Here is a 26,069-nt window from a genome sequence, read left to right as displayed (position 1 = left end):
GCCAAACAAGCCTTACTGTCTCTCTTTCTCACATACTTTCTATCTTCACACACACACACACACACACACACACACACACACACACACACACACACACACACACACACACACACACACACACACTCACCCCTATAGTAATGTCAGCGACGGCCAGGGAGAAAGTAGTTACTGATCGTCTGAAGCTGTTTGTCGATCTTGAAGCTTATCATCACCATCAGGTTGCCCAGCAGGGGTGGCGATGGAGAAACCCTGCCACGACGGCAATCAGGATCACCTGTGGGAAGACGAAGAGAACGGTGGTGAAGGACGTTGTGGTGGTGGTGGAATCGGGATGGTCGCTGTGGTGGAGGTAAGGATAGGGTCGTTGTGGTGGTGGGCAGGAGGGTCGTTGTGGTGGTCAGGGAGGTCGTTGTGGTGGTGCTCAGGGAGGGTCGTTGTGGTGGTGGGCAGGGAGGGTCGTTGAGGTGGTGGGGAGGTCGTTGTGGTGGTGCAAGGGAGGGTCGTTGTGGTGGTGGGCAGGGAGGGTCGTTGTGGTGGTGGGCAGGGAGGTCGTTGTGGTAGTGGTGTGGTGGTCTGGGAGGGTCGTTATGGTAGTGGTGGATAGGGGTTAGGGGAGAAAACCAAAATAGAAGAGGGCGATGGCACGAGGTAGGTAAGGATAGAAGGAGTGAGGAAGTGAGAAGGGATGAGGAAAGTAGGAAGAGTTGAGGGAGTGAATTTACTTTATCATTTACCTTCAAGTTACTCGCCATTGTGCCCTCAACTCCTTCTCTCATTTACCTCCCTAATACCCCTCATTAACCTTCACCTTAACCAATTGTATCTTTTAAATTACCCCACTTATCTATCTCTTCATTATTCAACTCATTAATCTCTAATTTATTCACATATTTACCTGTAAAACATCAAGTAATTTACCTACTTATTAAACTTCAATTTACCTAATAGTTTATCAGTAATCGGAGGGAGTTTTCCGGCAGCCATCGACCGTGGGGAGGCGTCGGCTTGTGTCTGTGAAAAGGTGGTGGTATTGCATGCACTTTTCGCTTCGTTAAAGGAGATGGTCCATTATCATTACAAACCTCTAATACAGATTACGGAACGCTCGCCCGGTAGTCTGTGCTCTTGGCTCCAAACATATTATTTGTTTCTGTTGGATATATATATTTTTTTGGGGGGCAGGTGGGGCGTCATGTAATTAGTACCGCAAACGAGGGTTAAAAAAATGAAAGAGGCTGTAAAAAATGCAAGAAAACGAAAAATTAGTTTGCGCTCGAATGTGACGTCATGGCTCTGACGTCATCAATGGATGCGGTTTCTATTTTGTTAATTAGGATTATTTTTTTACACAGTCAATCGGTGAGAGAGACAAAGTACCATTGTTCTTAACACAGACCTGAACTACTTATCAAACACCACCTGAATATATCCTTATTACAAAATTTCCATGGGAATAATGGTACCATTTAGTCTGTGTTGGCAACTGGTGTCGGTCCATGGAGAACAACACAGTGATATTTAAGTGTATTTACTGTGGTATAATACATCATTAATACAGTGTAATGCTGGCTGTGTCGGGCTGTACGCCACCACAACCTGTGTGTTGTGTGTGAGTAACGTTAAGATAAACTTTATATATATTTCATTGTTTAAATTTCCCTAAACAGTTTTTAAAATCGAGTAAACACAAATGTTTATTTTCCCTGAATAACTTTTAAAAGCATCATATATTAACGTTTGACTTTAAACTGAATTACAAGGACGATCACAGAGTAAAGGGTAAAGCCTTGTGGCAGAAGTCAAACATGAAGTGAATATTTTAGTACTTGTTTCAGTTTGATTATTGTGATACAAGTTATTGTTTCAGACTAAGAGTTTAAAGTATAACGTCTGAGAAAATTTATTTTTTGAGCAAGATTGAGAGCATCATTGTTATAAAATTAGCACCAAGAGAGGGTTCAACAATAAAGGTGTTCCACAGAGGAAGGTGGGAGAGTATGGCATATATCACAGTAACAAGGTGGCCGAGGAGCTCAAGCGTGGGCGTGAGCGAGGACGACCCCCGGCATAGCAAGGTGCACAGCGCGCACGATCCCTATCAAACTAATCAAGCCTTTGACGTCACGTTCACCGTGTCGTGACCGGCGCCCGCCAATCTTACACAAGGTAGACACTGAACGGCTTGCAGTGTGAGACAAACGATGCTTGATTAAGGCGGACCGATGTATCAACGTAGACGAAAGATTAAGATCAGCAGTTTATGTCTATGGTTTCAGCACTAACTGTACCCGAGACCTCAGCATTCAGATTAACTTCAGAGGATGGCCTCCAGTCTGGTGACGGGAGATGAGATTCCGAGTCAAAGATGGAATCCATCCAATTTGTCCAATCCCCAAGAAGTTCAGAAGTCATCCTTCTACCAATAAGATCATGGCCTCAATATGTAGTGAGTTAGAACACGTACAGTAAGTGTATGGAGGTCAGGGGAGACCATTTTCAACACTAATATTATACACCCTTTACTGTCACTCCTCGTATAAAGCAATAAATATTTTCCTTAAGAAAACTTTAAGGTATACATAGATATTCCTTTTCCTGAATATTTTAAATCACTTACACATTCAATACTTGTTTTCATTGAATAAATTTTAAAATTAATTAATAAAAATGTTTAACTTTAAGATTAAATATTTACAGTAAATATACAGTAAAGATACGACCATTTGAGGTGGTCCTGAAAACTTTAGCCCTGGAGACTAAGGACCGTCCTACACCCTTAAATTTTCTCATCGCATTCAGCCGAGTCTCCTTAATGACCGTCAGTGACCTAAAAGCCGGAAATCCGGGCCAGTCCGGAAAAATCTCAGTCCTGTATATATATGGTGATGTAATTTCCTTTCGTTCGCCCAGGCATACAGCACAAGATTATAGCCTGGATGCAGCAGTTCTCTGTCTGTCTGTCTGTTTCTCTCTATCCATAACCCTGACTTCCTCAACAGCCAACGCCACCACCATCATCACCATCACAACCGCCAACATCACCATCCCTACCATCATCAACCCCACCATCATCATCCCCACCACCATCATCATTATTCACACCACCACCATCATTACCACCATCTCACCACCGCCACCACCATCACCCATCTACCACCATCATCATCCCCCACTACTGTATTACCATCATCATCCCCACCACCGTCATCATCACCGCCATCATCACCACCGCCATCACCATCATCACTATCATCACAACTATCATCGCCACCACCATCATTATTCACACCACCATCATCACCACCATCATCACTATCATCCCCACCATCATCACCACCGCCACCACCATCACCACCAACTACACCACCATCATCATCCCCACTACTGTATTACCATCATCATCCCACCACCACCATCATCATCACCGCCATCATCACCCGCCATCACCATCATCACTATCATCACAACATCATCCCACCACCATCCTCCACCGCCACCACCATCCTCACCACCGCCACCACCATCATCACCACCGCCACCACCATCACCACCATCATCACTATCATCACCATCTTCCGCCACACCATCACCATCACCACCACCACCATCATCATCCCCACCACCACCATCACCACCGCCACCATCATCACCACCGCCACCACCATCACTACCATCACCACCATCATCACTACCACACCACCATCATCACCACCCCACCACCATCATCATCATCACCACCATCATCACCACCATCACCATCATCATCATCACTATCATCACGACCATCATCACCATCACCACCACCATCATCATCCCCACCATCATCCCTACCACTACCATCATCATCCCTACCATCATTACTACCACACCATCCACCACCACCACATTATCATCCCACCACCACCATCACCACCATCATCACCATCACTATCATCACCACCATCATCACTATCATCACCACCATCATCACCACCGCCACCACCACCATCATCATCCCCACCACCACCACCATCATCATCATCACTATCATCACCACCATCATCATCCCACCACCATCACCACCATCATCACTACCATCATCACCATCATCATCATCACTATCATCACCATCATCATCCCACCACCATCACCACCATCATCACTATCATCAACACCACCATCACCACTATCATCACCACCGCCACCACCATCATCCCCACCAGCATCATCACCATCGCTACCATCATCATCACCATACCACCACCACCACCACCACCACCACCACCACCACCACCACCACCATCACCGTCACCACCACCATCATTACTATCACCACCACCACCATCACAATCACCACCACCATCATCATCTTCCCACCACTATCCCCACCCACCACCACCATCACCACCACCACCACCACCATCATCACCATCACCACCACCACCACTGCCATCATCACATCATCATCACCACCATCATCATCCCCACCACCACCATCACCACCATCATCACCACCATCACCATCATCATCATCACTATCATCACCACCATCATCATCCCCACCACCACCATCACCACCATCATCACTATCATCAACACCACCATAATCACTATCATCACCACCGCCACCACCATCATCCCCAATCACCATCGCCACCACATCATCACACCACCACCACCACCACCACCACCACCACCACCACCACCATCACCGTCACCACCACCATCAATTACTATCACCACCACCACCATCACAATCACCACCACCATCATCATCTTCCCCACCACTATTCCCACCCACCACCACCCACCATCACCACCGCCACCACCATCACCATCACCACCATCACCAATCACCACCACTGCCATCATCACTATCATCATCACCACCTGTATCTATACCTGAGGAAGTTCTATAGAGTAAGTAGTTAAGAGACCTGAAGTTGTCCACAGAAGTACAAGTTGGGACGGAGAGAGAGAGAGAAGAGAGAGAGAGAGAGAGAGAGAGAGAGAGAGTAATTTCTCCTTGCGTACGAATGAAATTGGGATGCCACTGGAAGGCACGTTGACGTGATCTAAGAAAGGGTGAGAGACAGGCTGAGGGTGAGAGGCAGGCTGAGGGTAAGAGGAAGGTTGTGTGTGTGTGTGTGGTAGCTGCCTGCCATCTCGTCTCTGCTGCTCCTCTGCTTTGATGGCTTTACAAGTCGATACAAACTTGAACTTTATTTCCTCTCATAAATGATACTGCTAATGTATCCATCTCTCTATCGATCTACTGTAGATTTTCACTTCTCTCTATCTGTCCTTCTCCCCTCACTCATCACTCTTCCTTCCTTCCTTCCCTCCCTCATAACCTCCCTTCACCCCTCTCCCCCGCCCTCGACTGGGTCTGCGAGAACAATGCATCATTGTTTATTTACACTCAGAATCAGCTGACCAGATCCACGTGGTGATGTTTGTTTATACTCTCGATCAGCTGACCAGATCCACGTGGTGATGTTTGTTTATACTCTCGATCAGCTGACCAGATCCACGTGGTGATGTTTGTTTATACTCTAGATCAGCTGACCAGATCCACGTGGTGATGTTTGTTTATACTCTAGATCAGCTGACCAGATCCACGTGGTGATGTTTGTTTATACTCTCGATCAGCTGAGCTTTTACTGCATTAAAACACAAGCCCAACTGCTCAAGACCCGCGTTGTCATGTTTGTTTACATTCACGATCAGCCGAGACAAGCCCCATGTTACGATGGCTTAAAGCTTTCAGTTGACACCGAAGTACGATAGCTGTAATCCCCGTCCCGTTGAAGTAAGATAATGTAGTCTCCCTACCGTTGAAGTAAGATAATGTAGTCTCCCTACCGTTGAAGTAAACTAAGGAAGCAAGACAATTGAGGGAGGGAAAGAGAGAGGGAGGAAGAGAGGGAGGAGAGGGAGAAAGGGTTCTTTAGGGAGTGGTATGGGGAGTGGATAGGGAAAGGGGAGGGTCACCTCTTTATGGAAGGGAGGGTAGGCACTTGAGGTAGATGGAGGGAGAGTAAGCAGTTAAGGGAGGGAGGGAGGAGGGAAGGACATCACATAAGGGAGGGAGAGGGAAAGGGGAAGATGAGAAAGTGTGGGAGGAGGGTGGGAGGGAAAGAGCGAGAGAGAGTGAGTGAGAGAGAGGGAGAAGGAGGGAAGGGTCATCACTTAAGAGGGACGGAGGAGGAAGAGAAGGAGGAGAAGTAGGAGGAGGAGGAGGAGGAGGAGGGAAGAGGTAGAGGTCGACAAGAGGCTCCGAGGTTATTAGAGAAACTTGAGTGTTTGGTTGACGTCGGCCTCAAACACCCAGGAAAATGAGTCCTCTCCTTTTTCCCCCCCTCTTTATTTTCCCCCTTACGTCTTCCTTGTCCTTCATCATCATCATTCTCCTGGGGCAATTTTTGTTGTCCTATTTTCATGTTTACACTTTCCTTATTCTCTATTATCATTCTGTCGCGTCTGTTAGTTATCTTATTTTCCTATCTTCAGTTTCCTTCTTCATTATCATTCCCTTTTCCCTCTTTTTTTTCTTCTGTTGGTTCTTTTATTATTTTCTATTATACTATTTATCCCTCTAGTTAACGTTCCTCCATTTCCTATTACTATTCCACGTTCTTGTTATTTTCCTCATTTTTAATTTTTTCCTGTCATGTTATTTTCTCATTGTTGATATTTTTCTTCTCGTTTATTTGTCTTTTTCATCCCTTAAATATCTTCTTTAAGGACCACCTGAACTGTTGGTCATTTTAAGGTAAATAAAAAATCGTATAGGAAAGAATTAGGTAAAAAAAAAATCCATGACTGTCTGTTTGTCTGTCCCTAAATACCGACTTATTTATCAATCAATCTCTATTTTTCTCTCCTTATTATCTCTCTTTCTTTTCTTTCTTTTCTTTCTTTCTCCCATTCCCTCTCTCCACTTCCCTTTTTTCCCCCGTTCTCTCTCTCTCTCTCTCTCTCTCTTGAATGAATGTCTGTCTGTCTCTCTGAATGACACACGTTAACCCATCTCAACATGCGGCTGAAGGTGTGACCAGGACCTATGTGTGTGTAAGTGTATGTATGTATGTATGTATGTGTTGGTCCCCCTTTCAATGGCCTGCCTGTAAGTCAACAAACACCACAATTATGATAAGACTCGGTCCAGTTGCTCTCTCTCTCTCTCTCTCTCTCTCTCTCTCTCTCCTCTCTCTCTGAAATTTAATAAACTGAAGACAAGTATGATGAAGGTCGGTTCAAACCTCTCTCTCTCTCTCTGCCTCTCTCTCTTTCCCCCTCTCTCTCTCTCTCTGCCTCTCTCTCTTTCTTCCCTCTCTCTCTCTCTCTCTGCCTCTCTCTCTCTGCCTCTCTCTTTCTTCCTCTCTCTCTCTCTCTCCCCTCTCTCTCTCTCTCTCTTCGGTAAGTTGCTTCAGCTTTTCTGTCTGTCTGTCTCTGTCTTTCTAACTGTTATTTAGTCTGTCTCTGTCTCTCTCTCTCTCTCTCTCTCTCATACATACAAATTTACTATCTCTCTCTCTTTGTCACATCGTTTTCTTTCTCTCTCTTTCGTCAGTAAATCGCCGCAGGTACTCAGTAAACCAGGAGAGTCTAATTACTTTCTTTGTCTGTCTGTCTATCTGTCTGTCTGTCTATCTGTCTGTCTCGTGATCTTCTCTTTCTCTCTCCGTTGCTCTGTATTTTTCTGTTTCTCCTCTCTTTTGACCCTTTTCTCTCCCTATCACTCTATATTTCTCTCCCTTCCTTCCTTCCTTCCTTCGTTTTACCTATCGTTCTCTTTCCCTCATTCCTTTCTCTAAAATACCTTTCAATTCCTCTCAACATTAATAATAAATACGAAACTTTTTGATAACAGAAATACAGTAAAAAAAAAATCAATATACAAGAGAAAACCTGCACAACATTCTCAAATTACCCTAAGTTGATTTTTTCTGTTAATTTACACTAAAAAGAATTAAATAAAAAATCGTCACATTACGGTAGAGTTACAATGATAATAATTCGACACCATACTAACCTACTCACGTTTGTTTGGTCGTAAGTGCGAAAAGTTTTATCTTACATTATGGAGTATATAATAATAATAACAATAATTACCATACCTCATATATGGAGTATCTGTCGCTAGCAGGGACGAAGCTGGACACGTCAAGGCCAGGCGCCGTGTAGTTGGTCCCGTTGAGAACATCGTACCTGACAACACAAAAACTTATCGTACAGTATTTATTTCCTTCCCACTCACTCTTCTGTGTATATACTTCTTACATCTTTATTACGTCTTTTATTGTTTGTTATGACACAGCTTAATGGATTTAATTTTTTATTGTGACATTTTATGAGATAATTTTTGGGGTAATATGAGATTTTTTTTCATCTCTTTCGTTGGTAATGTGATTTATTTTATTTCAATTATATTTGAGGTCGAATATGAATATTGAATGTGAACGTCGAATAAAACGGTCGGATATGATCGTCGAATATGAAGGTCAGAGATGAAGATCGACTCACCCATCACCCAGAGAGTCTAAGGAACCGTTGAAGTCGACAGCGAAGGGTGATGGCCCTGAGGTGGCGTTGCCATTGAAGAGGTCGAGCGGGAGGCTGTGGAGGTCGAGCGGGAGGCTGTCGAGGTCGAGTCCGGAGGACCAGTTGGAGGTCAGGGATGGGTCCAGACCTCCAGAAGGCACAAGCGGTGCTGAGGACCAGTTAAGGCCCAGGTCGAGTCCACTGGTCAGGTTGTAGACCAGTGAGAGTGGAGAGGCCGTCACCTGTGTGGGAGAGTGAGGAAGAGTTACCTGTGTGGGAGAGTGGGGGAGAGTCACCTATGTGGGAGAGTGAGGGAGAGTTACCTGTGTGGGAGAGTGAGGGAGAGTCACCTGTGTGGGAGAGTGAGGGAGAGTTACCTGTGTGGGAGGTGAGGAGAGTTATCTGTGTGGGAGAGTGGGGGGAGAGGTTACCTGTGTGGGAGAGTGGGGAGGTCACCTGTGTGGGAGGTGGGGGAGGTTACCTTGTGGGAGTGAGGGAGAGTCACCTGTGTGGGGAGGCAGGGAGAGTCACCTGTGTGGGAGAGAGTGGGGAGGGAGTCACCTGTGTGGGAGAGTGAGGGAGGAGTCACCTATGTGTGGGAGAGTGAGGAGAGTTACCTGTGTGGGAGAGTGAGGAGGTTACCTGTGTGGGAGTGGGGAGAGTTGCCTGTGTGTGGGAGAGAGTGAGGGAGAGTTATCTGTGTGGGAGAAGTGGGGAGAAGTCACCTGTGTGGGAGAGTGAGGAGGAGAGTCACCTGTGTGGGGAGGGAGTGGGGACAGTCACCTGTGTGGGGAGAGGTGGGAGAGTCCACCTGCTAGTGGGAGGTGGGGAGTCACCTGTGTGGGAGGTGAGGGAATACCCTTGTGTGTGGGAGGTGGGGAGGAGTCACCTGTGGGAGGTGAGGAGGGGGGAGTCACGTGTGTGTGGGAGAGTGAGGACTGATCACCTCAGCCAATGGAGGTGAGGGAGTCACCTGTGTGGGAGAGTGAGGGACAGTCCTGCCTGTGTGGGAGGAGTACAGGGGAGAGTCCACCTGTGTGGGAGGTGGGGGAGGAGTCCACCTGTGTGTGGGAGGTGGGAGGTCACCCATGACACTTGGGAGAGGTGGGGGGGAGGGAGTCACCTGTGTGGGAGGTGAGGAGGTCACCTGTGTGGGAGGTGAGGGAGGTCACCTGTGTGGGAGAGTGGGAGGGAGTCACCTATGTGGAGGGTGGGGGAGGAGTTACCTGTGTGGGAGAGTGAGGAAGAGTTACCTGTGTGGGAGAGTGAGGAAGAGTTACCTGTGTGGGAGAGTGAGGAAGAGTTACCTGTGTGGGAGAGTGAGGGAGAGTTACCTGTGTGGGAGAGTGAGGAAGAGTTACCTGTGTGGGAGACTGAGGGAGAGTAGAGAATCATCAATTTCGACCAATCAGATGCGAGTGCCGGACAAATAGCGGAAGTATTTAAAGGTTTGTGGACGGACACCTAACCACTGCTTAAAAGAATAAACCAAATGGATATGTTTTAACTATCTGTTTTAATGTGGTTTGTTTTCTTGTTTTATTCCCAATGTGTTTATTACTTTTGTTTTAACAGTCCTAAAAAAAAAAACAACGAGAATAAATGTATAAAAAATGAGACAATGTTAATATAGGAGTCTTTTGTGTTTAACAGAAGCAGATATTTTAATTAAATTTTTCTCAACGATCCAATTACATATTTTTACTTTTTTGTTTTGTTTTAAGATCTCTCTCTCTCTCTCTCTCTCTCTCTCTCTCTCTCTCTCTCTCTCTCTCTCTCTTCGTCTACTTATCAGAATTGTTGTTTACTCAGAAAAAAGTAAATTAAGCACATTTGAAGGTAAAAAGTACATGTAGTCAACAATTAAATACCTACATAACTACCGAACCTACTTAATTACACAGGTAGATGAATTAGCATGTAGTGTCATCAACATATAGGTAATGTCTTAAGAACTATAGATATGAGTGAGTGATTTATTTTACCTGTAAATATTAATTATTATGTACGAGATAATGAGTAACTCCCCTCCCCCCGTCACTCACCTCATGGAGTGGGGAGGGGAGGGGGTGAGGGGATGAGTGGTCAAGGTCGTGTCCTGGTGGTAGGGGGGAGTCGTACCTGAGTGATTGGGGGAGAGAGAAATGTGGTGGGGGGTGTGGTAGTCAAGGTCGTTCGCTGGGATTAAGGAGGGAATGGGGTCGTAACTCACCTCCTGAAGTGTGGTGGGGGTGTGGTCAAGGTCATTCGCTGGTGGTAGAGGGTCGTCAGCGTCCGTGGTCGTGCTGGAGAGGCGGGTGAGTACCTCGTCCGACCATCGCTGCAGTTCGTCGTACGCGTCATGGTAGTCAGAGGAATTGAACACGACGCGATAGTAAGGGAACAACAGTGCTCCCTCCCCGGCCATTACGGTAGTCCTAGAGGGAGAAAAAATGCTGGTGGTTAGTGATGGTGATAGTAGTAGTTGTTGTAGTAATAATAGTAGTTGTGGTTGAGAGAGAGAGAGAGAACTGCGCTCTCTCCTGGCAATATATAGTAGTCCTGGGGGGGTTAAGAAGATGTTGGTGGTTAGTAGTTGTGGTAGTGGTAGTAATGAGAGAGAGAGAGAGAGAAGGGTGATGATGGCGGTACAGCTGTTTTGCGGGTTGGTGATTGTGGTAGTTGCAATGGGGGTTAATGTCGTGGCAAATGTGGTGGTTATTGTGGAGGAAATAAAGCCACCTGGTGATAATTACATACAATTATACTGTACAGATATCAAACATGCTATCGAACCTTACATATATCATCACGTTAACTATAGCAACTCTCTCTCTCTCTCTCTCTCTCTCTCTCTCTCTCTCTCTCTCTCTCTCTCTCTCTTTACAAGCAGACAAGCATCAATTAGGCAAAACAATCACCCATAACAATTACATTAACTGTGATAATAATGTTAAAATAAAAATGAAATAATTATTGTTTCAGGGTTCACGCACTCAGAGCCATCTAGTGGTGGACAGAGGAACTTCACACCAAAACAATACGTAACCTAACCTAACCCTAGCTCATGTCTCTGGTTTAGGTTTGACATGGAAAGTTCGTGTCGTTTGCTCAAAAAAAAAAAAAACTATTAAAATTTCCCCATCATAAAAACTTCCTTAACTTTAAATGTTGTAGGGTGTAAATTCCCTCCCGTACTGATAACAGGAATGGCCTCAGGTTGTGACAGAAGCCGGTGATTAAACTACCAAGAAATGAGCAACTGGATGTTAACAAGGGTCCGTTCCATTATTTCTTATGTTAACTGGGTCTAACATTTTTGGCTGGTAATATAAACATAAAAGAATGGGAATATTATCAAACTTAAAAATGATTAAAATTCTATAAAGCTTAAAGAATAATTAATAGATTTGTTACATTGACTTCTATTGGGTTCACGACCAAAACTAACTCCTTACCATGAAGCGTTTTTAAAGACTCGTCAATCTTAAATATGGGTGAAACAAATCGGCCGAGTAAAACAACTTGATATAATTAAGTTAAACTATTTACAATGTCTTCTCGAAACACTAATGCCACAAGAACTAAATAGCAGGTTTGTTCAGTATGAAAATTTACCCGTTGACAGAGCATACAACAGAGCATAATACTATTAAGCGTACAATTAAATCAGTTACAACATACAGTACTTAACGTAATGGAGCAGGAACAGTATACGTGAAGACAGTTCACACGATGTACTCATTACTATGGAGGAGAAGGAGGCGAGACCCACAGCCGGCGACCGTACTCACCACAATTTGACTGACTTTTGGTTAACCCAGGTCCCAACACCCAACACCAAACCTCGAATGAATGAATCGAAGCATTACGTATGGCTTCGACTCATCCAATATGATCAGTAATATGGTCCAGTGTGGCGACGCTTGGCAGTCCCCATCACACATTAATAACAGCAGGATAAACTGAACATCGTACGCAATAAAGATACATTAATAAAGGATTACCCAAAACAACAGAATACAAATAACAGAATATACAGTATAAATACAATTCAATTACCAAGTGTCGTAACAGACTTTCTGCAATAATGATGTAAAATAGTGATAGAAATGAAGAAGAGATTATCATACGTTACTCATTCCAATATTTCAGTGTGTTTAAAAAGTCGTATATTTTTGTTAGTATATCGACATAAACTGAAACATTACAAGGATGAATATAAGCCGATATAAAGGTCCTCCTGAAAAAGGCTCACCATATTACTTCCAAGAGATATTAAAAACGAATAAGATATTACCCAAGATTTGTTCCAATACCTCATTATCTTTACGGGGTCTTATGTTCCTGCTGGTAAATCGGACCTAATCTAAAAAAGTATATATTACGGGACTTTTAAAAGATTCTATTGGATTATTTTTTTTCACTAACGCCTCAATCCGGTAGACCCTCCCTCTTCCCTCGGTGGTGGCGGGAAATCCTAGCACATCCTCTCTGAGTAAAAAAAGGGTTCGTAAAAAAGGATTCGTTAAAGGGTTCATAATTTTTTTTCGTTAAAATGGTTTCGTAAAAAAAAATCGCATAAAATGTTTTTTTTTAAATGGGTTCGTAAAAAGGGGCTTGTAAAAAGGGTTCATATAAATGGGTTCGTAAAAGGGGTTTGTAAAAAGGGTTCGTAAATAGGTTTTCGAAAAAAGGGTTCGTAAAAATGAAGATTTGTAAAAATTGTGATCGCAAAAAAGTCTGTAAAAAAACGTATTTGTATAATCTGAGTTCGTAAAAAAGGAAATCCGAAAAAAAAATGGTTTCGGAGTGAGCGGCGGCGAGGTAAGAGGACATTAAAATCTGCATTAGTCAGCTCGGCTCGGCCCTGGGTCGTGTTTGGCTCCACTTCTGAATCCCTGATGTTTACTTTGTGTGTGTGTGAGAGAAACCTCCCTGGTATTTTAAATAAAGTCATTGTTTTTATTTGCTTTTTACATTGAACGAATAAAATATATTTCTTTCTTTTACAAAACAAGACGATAAACAAGGCATAAACAAGTGCATAAGTGTATTTGTGAGAAAATTTACCATCAACTTCAAATATTGTTATCAAGTGATGATATATATAATGGTTACCCCTCATGTAACGAGGATGGCCGGCCCAAGGGCCACCTAGGCGTGAATTTGTTTAAGGTGAAGAAGCTGTTGACAACAAAACAACCACAACCTAAGTTAACGAGTTGCATGATCCAGTGTCAAGAAATAGTCCGAAAAGACCGGACAACTCACTAACTGCACTGGCTAACCACTACCCCGGAACACGATCCGCAAATCGATTAAAACCCAGGTCCCCAATTACTGCTGGGTAGACAGAGGCAAATGGCGTAAAGAAACTTGCCCATAGTTTCACCCTGCCCGGGGATCGAACCCGGGTCCGCTCGCTTGCGAGGCGAGCATGCTGAACATTACACCACAGTTCTCCGATATAAACACACACACACACTCACACACTTTTATCGTTCTCTAATACGATGTATTTTCGTAATCCTTTGAATATGATGATTTAAACTTTAAATCCTTGAGCACGATTGACTTAACCCCCTAAGTATGATGACTTAGCCCCTTGAGTATGATAGCTTAACCCCTTGAGTATGATGACTTAATCCTTTCAGTACGATTACTTACTACTACCTTGAGGACAAAACCAACCTTTTGAGTGTGATGACTTATATTGTCCATGTTGTAGAATAGCGTTCAGAGCTCTCTCTCTCTCTCTCTCTCTCTCCCTCTCTCTCTCTCTCTCTCTCTCTCTCTCTCTCTACCTGGTGTTGATTCAGACTCATAGTTGCCGCACTAATCGACCTACAAATCCCAGGTATTTGTGTAAACCATAGTGGTGAGGTCTTGGCTGATCCCCCCCCCTCTCTTCTCCCCCACTCCTCGCCCACCCTTTTCTTACCACCTCCCCACCTCTCCCCACCACCAGCTACCAACCCCCAAACACCCCAGCACTGCCTGCCTGCCCCGCCCCTCCCTGCCTCCCCACCCCCCTCCCCTCCCTCCCCCTTCCTCCACCACAGTACCCACCTACACCTGCTGCCTCACCCCAACCTCCTCTTCAATTTAACTTAAATGGTCTACGCTGACAACAAGTCTGATATCAATATTCGAAGGCTCTGGGTAAACTTTCTCAAATATCCTTATGTTAAATCTCTCTCTCACGCATATTCCTCCTCCTCCTCCTGTGTTTATCGGTGTCTCGCCTGTCTACCCTTAAATAGCTCATATTTCCTCGTTATCTTGGCGTTTATCACACCTTTGCTTTTTGCTGTTTGGTCGAGGCGTCATTCCCCGTCTCCTTCACTGCGTTCTGTGTGTCTCATTCAGTCTTTCTTTCTTTTTCCTTCTTTCTTTCTTTTTTTCTATTTAACTCTCTTTATCTATCTATTTCTTGTCTTTCTTCTTTGTTTTCACTATTTCTCTTCTCATCTCTCCTCTCTCTCTCTTCTTCTGTCTTTTCATTTCTTCTTTCATTTCTTCATTTCTCAATCTACTCTCTTTCTTTCTCACACTCTTCTGCAATAATATCTGCCTCTAGCTTCAAAAGTGAGCTAGTTCCATTAGACAGCCGCAAAAGAGAGGACTTTCTCCGAGGTATAAATGAAGATCACTCTACCAAGGAAATGGCAGAACGATTCTGTACTATTACAATAAGGAGAGAGAGAGAGGAGGGAGAGAGTAGAGGAGAGAGGAGGAGGTGAGAGAGAGAGAGAGAGAGAGAGAGAGAGAGAGAGAGAGAGAGGAGAGAGAGAGAGAGAGAGAGAGAGAGAGAGAGAGAGAGAGAGAGAGAGGATTTCAAGACACTTCAAAACCATTTCTCTTTCACCAGACGATCACACTCAATGGTTGTGCGCTCTGGGAGTACATTGCATTAGCGCTTAGCCAGGGTGAGCCTGTGGACGGGGGAGGAGGGGCTGGGAGAACGCTTATCTACCTGTAAATTACGCCACGCCTCATTAACACACAGGCTCAGTGGTCACTTGGTCTCTAGTTGTTCTATTAGACCCCAATTCTGAAAGGTGAGTATCGTAATAGGCCCCAGTTCTATTATGTTGAGTCCCAATGGGCCCCAGTTCTATTATGTTGAGTCCCAATAGGCCCCAGTTCTATTATGTTGAGTCCCAATAGGCCCCAGTTCTATTATGTTGAGTCCGAATAGGCCCCAGTTCTATTATGTTGAGTCCCAATAGGCCCCAGTTCTATTATGTTGAGTCCCAATAGGCCCCAAATAAGTTAGGGTGAGGTCTAATAGAACACAGACGTAATATATTGACTCCTAATAGTCCCCAGATGTAATAGGTTGTATCCTTATAGGCTGAACGCTAATAGACCCCTGATATAATTAGGCTAACTCTTAATACGTCCTAGTAGGCTTAGTACTAATAGACCCTAGTACTAATAGACCCCAGTACTAATAGACCACAGTACTAATAGACCACAGTACTAACAGACCCTAGCATTAAGACCCTAGTACTAGTTGATCCTAGTAATAATAGACCCTGGTACTAATAAATTCGAAACACAATAGACGCAGTTCTAAAAGATTCAGATTTTAAAAGACACTCTTCTATTAGCTTCAAGTTCCAATAGACACATTGCCAAAAGATTATGTTCACATCGTCCTACTTGAGACAGGCGATAAGGATATAATATACTAGTGTAAATAATAGGTCCCTCCCTCTCCTAATGGGTCCCCAGCTGACCCCACACAGCCATTAGTATTGCCTTCCAGTGTTAAGAGACCCCGAGATAAATCTTGGCACTGGCGTTAACTCTTTGTCAGCATGAGCAATAAACAGCGCCCGGCATTACTCTCCTTCAGTCTACAATACCTTATCTCAGCTAAACGTTCGCTGGCTTTTGGATGTTAGACCAGATAAACGTTCGCTGGCTTTTGGATGTTAGACCAGATAAACGTTCGCTGGCTTTTGAATGTTAGACCAGATAAACGTTCGCTGACTATTGGATGATATGCCGAACGAACTTCCACCTAAGTTCGGATTACACTGGTACGAACTTAAGACACTTTCATATCAGTACTAAAAGAAAGTTCGTCAAAGATGCGCCAGACTATCGTTCGTCCGTAATGGCGTTCTTTCAAGATACAATAATTCGCCGCCCCATGGAGGTGTAGGTGTGAGTCATGGGCGGGGGGAGGAGGGAAGGGGACACCTGGCCTTATGATGCACATTGTAAACAGTTTGAATTGGTCTACCTTACCTGTCTCCCTTACCTGTATTCCTTACCTGTATTCCTTATCTGTCTCCCTTACCTGTCTACCTTACCTGTCTCCAATACTAGTTTCCCTTACCTGTCTTCCTTATCTGTTTACCCATTTCCTTCCCTACCTACCTTCCTACCTGCACTACTACCTCCCTCCCATCCTACCTTCCTACTTGCCTCCTCCCTTCAATATCTCCCCCCTTCCTTACTCACCTTCCTATCTGCCTCCTTCCCTCAATGCATCCCTCCCTACCTACATCCCCTCCTACCTCCTTCCTTACCTTCCTTCCTACCTGCCTCTCTCACTGCCTACCTCCCTACCTTCCTACCTACCTTTCTCACTGCCTCCCTCCCTACCTCCTTACCTACCTTCCTACCTGCCCTCCTACCTGGTTGGTCAATACCTGTCGTGAGTGATCGAGTGGGATAGATGAAGTTCATTTCGCGAGTGTTGATTACCCCGATGGTGCTGTTCTTGTTGCTGTGGTGATACTGTTCTTGTTACTGTGGTGATGCCGTGCTGTTCTTGTTGCTGTGGTGGTGCTGTTCTTGTTGCTGTGGTGATGCCGTGCTGTTCTTGTTGCTGTGGTGGTGCTGATCTTGTTGCTGTGGTGATACTGTTCTTGTTGCTGTGGTGATGTCGTGCTGTTCTTTGTTGCTGTGGTGGTGCTGTTCTTGCTGCTGTGGTGGTGCTGTTCTTGTTGCTGTGGTGGTGCTGTTCTTGCTGCTGTGGTGATACTATTCTTGTTGCTGTGGTGATGCCGTGCTGTTCTTGTTGCTGTGGTGGTGCTATTCTTGCTGTTGTGGTGGTGCTGTTCTTGTTGCTGTGAAGAGCTGTAGTTGATGTATTTAATTTCTCTCTCTCTGTCTCTCTCTCTCTGTTTCTGACGCTCTCTCTCTCTCTCTCTCTGTTTCTGACGCTGCCCCAGTAGGTGAGAGTGTGCGACAGTGTGCAAGAAGATGTAAGGTGCGACTTTAAGAGGCCAGAGAGAGAGAGAGAGAGAGAGAGAGAGTGTGTTTACAAAATACTGCTGTGGTTACTAAGGATTTTCCAGCTGTTAAAAGTCAGTATATAAAGTACAGCAAAGTGCAGCATTAACAGCCAGTGGTGTGTCGAGTGCTGCCTAAGTGACGGCTGCTGCAGCACGTAAGAAATACAGTAGTATACAGCAATAACAGCGTAGAGTACAGTAATATCGCTGTATCTACGGCTTTGGACAGCTGTTACAGGCGGTGGATAAATTACAGATAGTTCACAGCATTTACAGCAGAATGTAAGTTTAGCAATACTCCTTTTCCTTCTCCTTCTCCTCCTCCCCCCACCCCCCTTCTCCTCTTCCCCCTCCCACTCCTCTTTCCCTTCCTTCTCCCCTTCCCCTCCGCTCCTCTTCTCCTATCCCCTCTATCCTCCTTCTTTGCTCTGAACATAACCTTTGACCTAAACAAGACCTTTGACCTAAACAAGACCTCTGACCTAAACAAGGACTTTTCCCCAAACAAAACCTTTGACCTAAACAAGACCTTTGACCTAAACAAGAGGTTTGCCCAAAACAAGACCTTTGACCTAAACAAGACCTTTGACCTAAACAAGACCTTTGACCTAAACAAGACCTTTGACCTAAACAAGACCTTTGCCCTAAACATGACCTTTGACCTAAACAACACCTTTGCCCTGAACAACACCTTTGCCCTAAACAAGACCTTTGACCTAAACAAGACATTTGACCTTAACATGACCTTTGACCTAAACATGACCTTTGACCAAAACATGACCTTTGACTTAAACATGACCTTTGACCTAAACAAGACCTTTGAACTAAACAAGACCTTTGACCTAGAAATGACCTTTTACCTAAACATGACCTTTGACTCAAACATGACCTTTGACTTAAACAAGACCTTTGACCTCAACAAGACCTTTGAACTAAACAAGACCTTTGACCTGAACATAACCTTTGACCTCAACATGACCTCTGACCTAAACATTCTTCAAAATCTTAATCTAATATTTTTCGGTTCAACTTCCTAATCAAAACACTACGAAAACAACAACAATAACAACAAGAACACAAATAAGAACAGTAACAAGAAAATCAAGAACAAGAACAACAACAAAATATAAACGCACATAAAAACAGTGACCATATGACGGCAACAGCACACCACACTTGAGTCAGCAGTGATAAAAACTGCCACACATTCACAGGTACAATAATTCCAGTGTAAAATATTATACACGACAGAGTAAAACAACCATAGAGAAAAAGTTACAATAATGTATAAAAAAATGCAGAGGTGAAACAAAAAAAAGTAAATGAAAAAAAAAGTGTATGATATTGCACCAAACAAACTGCAAAAGGGAAAAAACTCATATTGGACAACAGTTGCAAAAGGACAAAAAATTATGATATTGCCCAACAACTACGACGGACCAAACACACAAACACACACACAGACACACATAAAAAAAAATTAACGATATTGCATTGTTCGATTCGTTCATTCACGTTGGTGGCTTTGTGAGAATGGAGACAGACAGACAGACGGACAGACAGACAGACAACGTAGCGCGGGGAGCCATTATCAACGGCAGAAATTACTTCACGAGTCGCCAATACACACACGTACCAATTTTCAGAGCGAGGAATAATAGAAGAAGAAAAAAATCAACAAATCAACACAAAGCAAAGCGAAAAGAAAACGGGTGACAGCGAAACCTCCTAAATGACGCCGGGTCAAGTCTCGACAATGCTACGTGGGGGGAAAAAGTGTCATTTGAATGAACGCTCAAAGGACTGCGACAATAGGGGGAGTGTGGACACATTGCCACCCCTGTTTAATTAAGGGGGGTTGGGGGAGGGCCTTGACGTCATTACGAGAGAGAGAGAGAGGGGGAGGGAGGGGGGGATAAGGTGGTCTCAGCAGAAGGGTCTCGTCCCAGACTCCCAGTATTAATGTACAGTACAGGGAACTCATACACCCTCACACAACCTGCACCCACCAGAAAAAAATGTCTGTCCGCCTCTCTCTCTCTCGATCATTCTCTCTCCTTCTCTTTTATCAACCGTATCATTTTACTTGAGAGTTTGTGTGTGTGTGTGTGTGTGTCATAAAGTGTATCAGTGAAACTTGATCAACAGAAAAAAAACAACAAACATCATTAAAAACAATATCAGATAACATACATGACAACAAAACAACAATAATAAAAAAAAGGAAGTAAACACTAAAACTCACAACCGCAAATAAACACAACTGCAGTCATCAATTGAATGCTCCCCTGACCTGTGTCACTGACCTTTGATCCGGTGATGACCAAAATCATTAGGTGCCTTTGTCTGTAAATGTGTTGTAGGAGAAGTTCTACTGACATGTACAGTTGTCTTCACAAGAACGTACCACGGACTGGGAATGTGTTAGGGCACAGGTACGAGATGTGGCAAAGCAGCACCGAAGTCATGGGCGTGAAACCGCGGATTGCCCAGTGTGCCGGTACCCTGTAGGTCAGTCCTAGTCCCTCAGTGACACCAATGCTGCATCACATGTATTACAGAGTTAGTTTATCTGTTTACCTCCTTCATTATTTGTATTTTATCGCAGATGTTGATGAAATGTATCGGAATGGTGAAAATATATTATAAAATCATTTTTATATAATACAAGGTAAGTGTTCTGCTGTGTCTGTTGCCAACTAGTGGTCAGACATGTGTTCTCATAATATATTTGTTTGTGAAAATTGAGTTTGTAAACCAACACTTGACAGCATATTAATTTACCTAATGCCGAGGAAGGAGGCAGTGGCCTGTGTAGGATCCCTCCATTGTTTTTAATTTTGTTTCATATAGTACAACACTTATCATCTTGGCAGCGATATGATTCAGTACACAGCAGTCACAGTGGAATAGCTACACAGTTTCATAAATGTAGACAAATATTTAATTACGATTCGAAACATATCCAGTAGTCTGTATTAATAAATGTTTATATAATTATTATTAATTATCATCACAATCTCCTCTACATTGTCCCATGAACCGAGGTTTTGTATTTAGTATTGACCACCGCACATTAGAGTCCCACCGAATAAGTACCGAAATCAGTTCGCAGTATGGAAGGAGTGAGTAGAGAAACATTTGTATATCACCTTATTTAATTTACCAGAGCTGATGCAACAATATGAACACTGATAATCCCCAGCCACTCCATCTAGTCTGTGTGAACCAAACCTAAATATTGTCATCATTAAACCTGAACGCAGCACTGGACTTACAGGTCACCACCAAACTTGTCATAAATTATAATTTCGTGTTCCTGGATCTATAATTCTACTGACATCTTACACATGATATGACACGAAGGATGAGGTGTGGCTTACTATACAGTGGAACAGAGGATGAAATACGTTCACTTCCCACCGTAATTAAGTTCATCTCACACAAACCATCAAATTAAGATATCATAATTTGGTATCATTATATTAGACATATTGCGCTACCTTGGTTGTTATATTGTTCAACACATCACCCTCAGTTCATAATGAGATGCACACGTCATTAATATCGAGTGATTTATGTCTCTACCACGGATCTGAGTGTGTGGGGGTACAGTGTAGTGCTCTGGCAGAGACTTAGTGTTGGGCTGCAGAGTAATTACTGATATGCTGTCAGCTTTGTTGTTTATATATTTAATTTGTCACAAACACTCTAAGTTAAAGTATCAAACTTATTATGAAAACACTGGATGTCTCACCACTATCAACCGACACAGACGAATTTTTACACCTTATCATAACACAATGGAAATAGTAAAGGATACATTTCATAAATATCTGCAGTAATATTAAAACAATAATAACATAAACAAATTTAACAGCCATGTGGTGAGTGTTCTTCAGCCACACAAAACGGGTAATTTCACTGTCCCACGCCCGTTTATTCGCCCATTTATTCAGCCCTGACTACAGCGCTGCCCTGCCACATCTCGTACCCGAGCCCTCACACACTTACTGGCTGTGCTACCTTCATGTGGAGGCAACTACACCAAGAAGAACTGATGTTATTGTTTAGACGGACAAACATTCAAAGGAACAGATTGGTGACGAACATGAAGATTACTGTACTGTATATCCTAGACATACAATAGTTTATGGTGACACAACCAAACGCGAAGTTAATGAGCTGCATGCCTCAATGATTAGCAATAACCCAAGAAGACCGGACGACTCGCCAACTGCACTGGTTAATCAACTACCCGGAGCACGGCTCTACAATCGATTAACATCTAGGGCCCGGATACTCAAAAATATCTTCAATATTATATCTCCCAGTTGACTCTGTAAGTCGACCCTCGAGGTTGTAAGTCTTCTCTACAACGATACTCGAAACAAAATATCCGCCATCTTGTGACGTCACATAAATCTGGAGGCCGTAACTTACACAAACAGTAGATGCCTTCCGAGCTATAATAATCCTTATTAAAGCTGTTTTATCAGATAATACTTCACAAAATATGTTTCATTTAAAATTTCAGTAGAAAATATTATTAAAAGATAAAATCTAATCAGTTTAAAATGATCTTATAAACAGCAGTCGTGTTTGTTTATGTGTTAGCAAACAAGATGGAGTTGATCGATGTATAGTTAACGATCAAGGTTTGCGACGTGGAAGGAGGTACCGAGACCCTTTGGACCCTCTTAACACAAGTGATGAATAATTGTTGAAGTTCTACATATTATCTTTGTGAGGAGTTAGACATCATTTAGGGCGGAGAACGAACAGGTGCTGACTCACACCCAAATGTTATCAATATCTGTACTTTTCCCGGTTATTTATTATAAACTGTGCCAATAGTTTCTTCAATCGTTTAGTGGTGTTTATGAAGTTTTTAATAGCAAATTATACATATATTTTCTATTTTAAATTTTGTTGTAATCTTTGTGTGAAATATATAGGAATAGTTTCGTTTAGTTTGTGGAAAATAGGTAAGAAGTCTATATACAAACTTCTTATGCAAATTTCATATCATTAAAAACATTAAAATTCTCCAAGACAAACAGACAGTTCACACATGGGGCTGAAAAAACACATCCGCATAAACACGTGTATGAAGAAATTATATATGAATATTTAAGGTTATGTTTACATTAACTCGACCGACTGTCTTAGTTATGTCCTGCCTCACCACCACCACCACCACCACCATTTATACACTGTCATCACCACTACCACTACTAACACCATCACCACTACCAAGACTAACACCATCAGCACCACCATTTATACACTGTCATCACCACCACCACCTCTAACACCAGTACCATTACTAACACCACCACCACCACATCCACTAACACCACCACCAGCACTAGCACCACCACCATTAACCCCACAATTTACACCATCACCACTACAACTACTAACACCACCACCACTACTAACACCAACACCACTACCACTATTAACACCACCACTACCATTAACCACCACAACCACCACTACCACAACCTCCACTATCACCACCACTATTAATGAGAGCCAGGTTACATCCCTCGCTTATACTGTGTTATAATACCTGTGTGTTATTAAGGAAGAAGAGCTGAACTAGCTGGTTAATTCAAAGTTAACCAGGCTGGTACATTTATATTATATTGGGCTTTAGTAACGAAACCCAATTGTAGTTTCTTCTTTTATTAAAAAAAAAGTAGTGTTTATATAATTCCTGGGTGTAGATCAACCGTAACTTCCACTATTTATGAGCGTGAAGGGAGAGGACGGTGGCTATGTAAATAGGCCGTATAATCACGTCCGTTCGATGTAAGATTGTGAGTGTGACTGCTATGAGTAGTGACCCATCGAGGGAGAACGGAATAGGCTAGTCGTCCTCCCTCGAGGGAAGACGGAGCCATCCACGGCGGCTCTCAAATAACGTCTTCCTCTAGTCAAGGATATCAAGCTACTGCCTGCTTTGGGTGGCCAGAAAGCCGGCTACTTAATGCCTGAACTCAGCATAATATGACGCAGCTTCCCGTGGGCACACCTTATCATGTGCACTGAACATGTCACCTCATAGCTAGTGGAAAGTTACAGGGGATGAATCAGTATATAAATCAAATGTAATTAACCCGTTTATATAATTCTTCTGTTTATGAAACAAGGGCCATTACAGAGCTATATAACTCTCTCTCTCTCTCTCTCTCTCTCTCTCTCTCTCTCTCTCCATCATGAACGCATGTCAGCACATACTTATTTCCAATATAAGTGTATCAGAGTTATTATTGACAGCTGCGAATCACGGAAAAAACATCTGTCGACTCAATAACCTTCTTAATTTTGTTTTATACACTTGTGGACATCTGTGGATACAGATGTCCACTCGGAATATTGATGAACAACTATCAGCAAGTATGAATATTGATGAAAGCTATGAGCAACTCTGAACATTGATGAACAGCTGTGAGCTACTCTGAACTTTGATGAACAAGTGTGGTGCCACTGTGAACACTTATGAATACCTGTGGACACCTTTGAACACCTATGAATAAGGGCAATGAACACCTATGAACATCTGTGAACACCAACAAAAACGCCAAAACCAGTCATGAACACCTGTGAACACTCACCCAAACCACAGTTATGAGCACCTGTGAACACCCACCAAGCCCGGTTATGAACACCTGTAAACACCCACCAAGCCCAGTTATGAACAACTGTGAACACCCACCAAGAGCAGTTATGAACACCTGTGAACACCTGTGGGGCCATAAATCTCAGGTGAATTAGCATGGAGTGGTGAGAAGAAGCAGGTGTTAGCCAGGGGGGTTCACGGCCTCGCCTCCCAAACCTATTGTGATACTAACAGGATTGTTGTGTGGCGAGGAGGGAGAAAAGGGAAGAGGGGAGGAAAGGGAAGGGGGAGGAGAGAAGGGGGGGGAGGGAAGGTGTATGTAACTTTGTTGGAAGATGTGTGTGTGTGTGTGTGAAAAATGCACACACACACACACACAAACACGCACTCCCCCCACTCACATAAAAACACGACCTTTTCAGCTCTTTAAAATCTCTCATAAACGCCCAAGTCATGATCCATTTGTTATGCTTCTGTGCTGTTTACATGAGTCCCTGCTTCTCCTCCTTTGCACTCTCTTCTCCTCCGCCTCCTTCTTCTTTTCTCTGCTACTTTTAATCCTTCTCACTTCCCCTTAACCTCCTACTTCTACTAATACTACTATTCTTTTTCTTCCTCCTTCTTTCTGTTCTCCTCCTTCTCCTCCACCTCCTCTAACCAGAGAGCATAATCTCGGCAAGACAGCCAACCACACACACACACACACACACACACACACACACACACACACACACACACACACACACACACACACACACACACACATGAGCGCCTTTTGATACAAGATGAAAGGTAAGTCTCTAATAATTCTGTGGAACGACGCTCTGCCGCCCAGCCTCTCATAACACGGCTAAAGGAGGAGGACACTGGCACGGGGGACGGGTGGGAGGAAGGATGGGTGGAAGGATGGGCGAAGGATGGGCGGAAGGATGGGGAAGGGTGGGAGGAAGGATGGGCGGAAGGATGGGCGGAAGGATGGAAGAAGGATGGGCGGAAGGGTGGGAGGAAGGATGGGTGAAGGATGAGAGGAAGTGTACCAGGTGCAACTCTCTCTCTCTCTTCTCTCTCTCTCTCTCTCTCTCTCTCTCTCTCACGTTGTTTCACATTGTCTCATTCACTCTTTCTTACTATATATTACACTTCCTTTCAAGAGAAAAAGATAATGAGAGTGAATGTTAAAGACTCTAATATTCTCTTCTAACACACACACACACACACACACACACACACACACACACACACACACACACACACACACACACACACACCCAAGAACATCTCAACGTACACCTGGCGCTTATAAACTTTCTCACTTACTTCCTCTCAGGTCTGTAGTGGGCTAATGATGACGTCACGGAAGGTAGGAGCGCTGGAGAGGTCGGTTAGTTGCCGGAGTTTGTTTATATGTTGCTGTGTGTCAGATGATGGATGAGTTGTATACTGCAGCTCTCTCTCTCTCTCATTTTATTTTCAGTTTAATTATATAAACTTTTATTTTAAACATATGAATCAAGTCTCTTATGCTGTTAGTTGAGGGCCTTGACAGAGTGAGAGAGAGAGAAAAAAAAAATATATATATATATATATATATATATATATATATTATATATAAATATATATATATATATATATATATATATATATATATATATATATATATATATATATTTCAA

General features: G+C 43.4%; 1 pseudogene; it reads right to left on the bottom strand.

Annotated features, from left to right (window-relative positions):
- LOC121877362 overlaps nt 1-26,069 on the bottom strand; it is a 90,860-nt pseudogene that overhangs the window by 49,945 nt on the left and 14,846 nt on the right.

The sequence above is a fragment of the Homarus americanus genome, unplaced genomic scaffold (assembly GCF_018991925.1).
Source record: "Homarus americanus isolate GMGI-L3 unplaced genomic scaffold, GMGI_Hamer_2.0 scaffold33468, whole genome shotgun sequence".
Classification (NCBI taxonomy): Eukaryota; Metazoa; Arthropoda; class Malacostraca; order Decapoda; family Nephropidae; genus Homarus; species Homarus americanus.
The sequence above is the reverse complement of the archived record's forward strand: the minus strand, read 5'-3'. Positions and strand labels throughout refer to the sequence as shown.